Genomic DNA, 5,421 nt, shown 5'->3' on the forward strand with positions numbered 1-5,421 from the left:
GTACCACTCCCTCCCCACTTACGCACATTGTATCAGTGCACACACACACACACAAGCCCCTTAGATGTATGAATGAGCTCGACACCCTAACAGTAAACATGGAGAATTGTGTTTCTGTAGCGATAAGCCAGGCCTTTCTATTTGTTTCAAGGAAGGCAGCCTGGTACTGAGTTTTCAGATGCTGCCACAATAATGGATGGAATCAGATGCTGGGGGGCCGGGGGGGGGGGGGAGCTCGCGTCTCTCCATGGGGAGTCAGCAGGCCATTAAGACTTTCTGCATGCATGCACCATGGAGTGATTCAAAATATTAAGACATCCACTGAAGGAACAGAAGCAGCAAGCTCTCGGGAGAATTCCTGCAAGAACCGACTGCTTTTTAAGCCTCGTCAAAGAGCATCAGATGAAATGGGTGTTTGTAACTACATTTCTCTGGACTTCTGCTTTGCAGGGGAGGAGCTTTTGGACACAATCTGCTATATAATTTATTTAATTAATTACCTTGTTTCAAGATGTCATAAATGTAAAGGGAAGGATAACCAACTTTCTGTATACAGGGCTATAAAATCCCTCCTGGCCAGAGGCAAAACCCTTTCATTTGTAAAGGGTTAAGAAACTAAGGTAACCTCACTGGCACCTGACCCAAAATGACCAATGAGGGGACAAGATACTTTCAAATCTGGAGGAGGGGGAAAGGCTTTTGGGCTGTCTGTGTGATACCTTTGCTGGGAACAGATCAAGGATGCAAGCCCTCCAACTCCTGTAGAGTTAGTAAGTAATCTAGCTAGAAAATGCTTTAGGTTTTCTTTGTTTTGGCTTGCAAATTCGCTGTGCTGGAGAGAATGTGTATTCCTGTTTTTATGTCTTTCTGTAACTTAAGGTTTTGCCTTGGATTCTCTATGTTTTGAATCTGATTACCTGTAAGATTATCTTCCGTTCTGATCTTACAGAGTTGTACTCTTATCTTTTTTTTTGTTGTTGTTGTTCTTCTTCTTCTAATAAAGTTCTGATTTTTAAGCCTCTGATTGGGGTTTTTGGGTCTTAAAAATCGAAGGCTGGTTTGTGCTCATTTGTTTATTCTCAAGCCTCCCCAGGAAAGGGGGTGTAGGGCCTGGTGGGATATTTTGGGGAAATAGGGACTCCAAGTGGTCCTTTCCCTGTTCTTTGTCTAAATCACTTGGTGGTGGCAGCATACTGTTCAAGAACAAGGCAAAGTTTGTGCCTTGGGAAAGTTTTTAACCTAAGCTGGTAAAAATAAGCTTCGGGGGTCTTTCATGCGGGTCCCCACATCTGTACCCTAGAGTTCAGAGTGAGGAGGGAACCTTGACACAAGATGACATCTCCCAGCCTATAAAACTCAGAAGAAAGATCTCTTCTTCATTCCAACAGTCATCTCTTGGAAATTAAATGATCAAATAGTGCTAGTGAGATCTCCAAGTGCCAGCACCCCTCCTGACTCATTGTTACTGAGCAGAACTTTTCAATACCCACTAATCTCCAAATATTAGACACACTTCTGCCTGCATGTACAGTCATCTTCTTTCTGAATGGGTCTTGCATAAAAGAAAGATAAGCCTGAATGAAAACCAGGATTTGATCTAGAGCCAGAGTTTGGCTCTGAGGTTTTGGCTTTGCTCCCCAGTGAAGATTAAAAGGGCTTTAAGGATACTGTAATTCAGTTTGGGGTCTGAACTATTGGTCCATTAAAAGTCATGTCAGTCATCAGTGCTCATCCTGGCTTTCAGGGTTGTTAAGAGGAGATAGCCGAAGTATCACATTGGTCTTACTGACTTAGTGGGGTTCTGAAGCAATAGCGAACAATGTTGTTGCTTGCATATAAAAAGTGATATGGTCAATATGAAGGGCACAATCATACTGCAACGCTCTGGACAGCTACTAGTTGGATTGGCTCTCAGTAACTATCAGAATGCAGACAAAGCTTCACACACATTATGAAAAAAAAGTATCCACTTTATACTAGAGACTGGCAGCTACTCCCTTAGTCTCTTTCATATCCCTCCTTAAGTCTCACCTCTCCTGGGATACCTACGAAGCACTGCCCCCACTCATGGCAAGGCCAACCTTGAGCTGAGACTTCTGCTGAAGGTATGACCATCTGCTCCCTTTACGGTTCACTTGTCCTGTGCACATCACCCACTCCTATCTTCTTCACTCATTGGGTCATGTCATTGGGTCTTAGAATGGCAGCTCTTCGGGGCAGGGGCTGCCTGTCTATAGAGTGCCTGGCAAAATGGCGGCCCCCAAGGTACTATTGTATAGGGCAAGACACTGGGGTTTAACATCTCCACTCTTGTTGGAAGTGTCATGGGACCTTTAGTGATAACATATTCCCAGGAGCTGCATTCTACTTTACATCCAAAGGCTGGCCCCTGAGGCCACCCAATGGGAATGGTTGGCTTTGCACCAGAAGCTCTAAAGGCAGGGTGGTCTAAGCATAGGGCACTGGGCTGGCATTCAGGAAACCTAGGTTCCTAGCTTGACCACTGACCTGCTGTGTAATCTTAGACATTTCACTTCACCTCTCTCTGCCTCTGTCTCCCCTCTCACCCGCTGCATGTCTTGTGTGTTTAGACTTTGAGCTCTTTGGGGCAGGGACTGTCTCTTGTTGTGTGTGTACCGTGCCCAGCACAATGGGGCCCAGATCTCAGGAGGGGCCTCTGGGCACTACCATAATACTGATAATTAAATAGATGAACTCTGGCTGGCATAGCCAGAACCCCTCCCACTTGGGACTATGGAACAGGGAACACTGCAATAGGGACAGCCTGCACTTCCCTCTGTGCTCCATCAGTTCAGCTCCGCTGAGCCCCAGATCAGCAGATCACTGAAGAATGTCTGTTTCAGGAAGACAATCTTACTGGAGTCAATGCGACTTAAGCATGTGCTTAAAAGGAAACGTGGGGTGGCATAAATAACTATACATGGTGCAAGACAATGGAGAAAAGTCATGTTAACTACATTACTTAAGGACTGCCTCTTAGGACAGGTGCTTGCCTAATAAGGTTTGCCCCTTATAGCAGTGTCTATGCAAGAAAAACCAATATCAGATATTCAATGTAGGGCATATAGTACTTGGGCAGTGGGCCCTTTTCAATGGCCGCTGTTTGTTCACGTCCTGTTTCTCTTTCAGAAATAGACACGCTTCAAAGCTCTCTTTTATGACAGCCTTTCAGGAGAGCCATGCACAGTAACAGAAGATGCCCACAGGTCCGTGCATTTCACCTGTCTGACTCCCAAGCTTATGTGCTTGAGAGACACATCAGAATGGCTATCCTTGTTTTTAACTTATTGAAAGAGAATCTATGCAGTGGTTAGAGCAGGAGTGTCAGGACACTATCTTAGGTACGCTTGTACCCTCCCTCTTACCATAGTTTCCTTCCAACACTCTCCGACCCCGTAAGGTAGGGAAGTCCTATTATCCCCATTTTACAGATGGAAAATTGAGGCACAGAGACCGACCTGTCCAAGGTTACATAGGAAGTTTGCAACCGTGAAGGGAATTGAAACCAGGTTTAACTCCTAGGGGACTTCCCTAATACTGGCCTTTCCTTCATCTCGAGATTCAGAGTAATTCACCCTTCCAATAAAGATGAGGCCAGACATGCACTTGTGACCACGTGCACACAAAGCACACACTTTCCGCCATTTCACCAAGACTCCTGAGCTCAATACCCAGCCAGCACTGTTACCTTGAACAGTACTTTAGAACCACATATTCAAACCTGAACTCCTGAAGCAGAACCAAAAAATCCAGGTGGGCACATCCAAATATTCATAGATAAATCAGGACTTAGATGCCTTAAATGGGAATTTAGGTTTTTTTTTAAAAAAAATACATATTCAGTGCCCAGATCCCATAAGTATTTTTAAGTACCTAACTTAAATACCTTTGAAGATATGGACCAAGGAGCCTAAATGTAGGTACTCTTTACCTCCCCGTTTTAAAAATGTCTAAAATGATAATACTATTTCACTACTGCCCAAGTGTAATGAAAATTCATGAACTCATGCTCACAGGGCACTTTATTTCCTTAAATAAGAGATGCTGTTTACCAGTGAAGTATCTTGTGATTAATAAATCACTCTTCCAGGGACTGCATCATTTTAGGGGAAAACTTGGCTGAAGACAGGAAGGCATTTTCAGCAGTTATCTCTGGACCTGCGGGATTGACAGAGTTCCTTTAAGTTTAGAAGGAATGCTCCCTATTTCGTATTTTGGTGGAATAAAGTTTCCACACCAGAGGGCAGCAGAGATGCAGAAAGTTACAAAAAGAAAATTGCAGCAGTGAAAGGCATAAGAAAAATTAACCTTTCTTTTTTTGGGGGGGGGCATAAGTGTGAGCCATATGGACAGTCAATCAGATGGGTGCAAATACACAATCAATACAGTACAGCCCTGTGCTCCTCCATGGATTAGATACTGTAGCAATAGATCAAAGAAAAGGGGCTCAACTTTTATAGTAATTGCTCATTTTGAGAGAGAGGGGAAGCCAAAACAAAAAAACAAACCCCTCAAAATGAGCAGGTGGGAAAGGGAGATCCTAATGGTCTCTTCTGGCCATAAAGTCTACTACTTTCTGAAAAACTAGGAGCAGCCACTGATGTTTTACTGTCTAGCCGGCTTGCTTCCTAGAATGAACCCTCATTGAGTGTGGTGATCCACAGAGAGAAGCTCAAACTGAGAGCTTCCCTTGTATGGTGTATTCACCATGGGCATGAGAAAGGGCAACACCCATATGCAGGTAGAACATCAATCGCCATCTCTATCCCAGCAGCAGGATGGCCTCTGGTCCCTGCTCCCTCGGACAACTGGAGCTTCTGAGAGGTGGGGTTGGCAGAGCATGAGAACAGCCCATGAGGTTAAGAAATGGCGGGGAGAGCCTCTTCCCTCCATGGGACATGACGTCGTCCCTCCATGCTGCTTCTTGTCATGTGATTCCCACACTGCTTCCCTTCACCCAGGAAGCTGCATAGCCTGGACTCGATGCAGTTGAGCTCCAACCCCTTTCCTGGCCATCTCACCCTGGGACAGGTTGAAACTGTAAACCTGGGGGCTAACAGTAACCATTTGCTCTCAAAGATGCTGAAGACACAATGGAAGAGGAAATCCTTTGGCCTGGATTTAAATTATTCCAACTTAAAGTGAATGAGAGAAAATAGGTCCAGAGTTATCTTCCTAACAGCAGTAAATGTAGAGATTGATAGATGTTAAGGCCAGAAAGGACCATTATGTGCATCTAGTCACACCCCCTGTATAACTCAGTCACTAGAATGTCACCAAGGTCTTCCTTCAGCCAACCATAACATATGACTGAACCAGAGCACGTCTTTTGGAACGACATCCACATGATTTAGAGCCAGCTGGCTAATAGAAAATCTTTTTTCTGCAGTGACGTGGGGT

The sequence above is a fragment of the Natator depressus genome, chromosome 3 (genome assembly GCF_965152275.1).
Source record: "Natator depressus isolate rNatDep1 chromosome 3, rNatDep2.hap1, whole genome shotgun sequence".
Classification (NCBI taxonomy): domain Eukaryota; kingdom Metazoa; phylum Chordata; order Testudines; family Cheloniidae; genus Natator; species Natator depressus.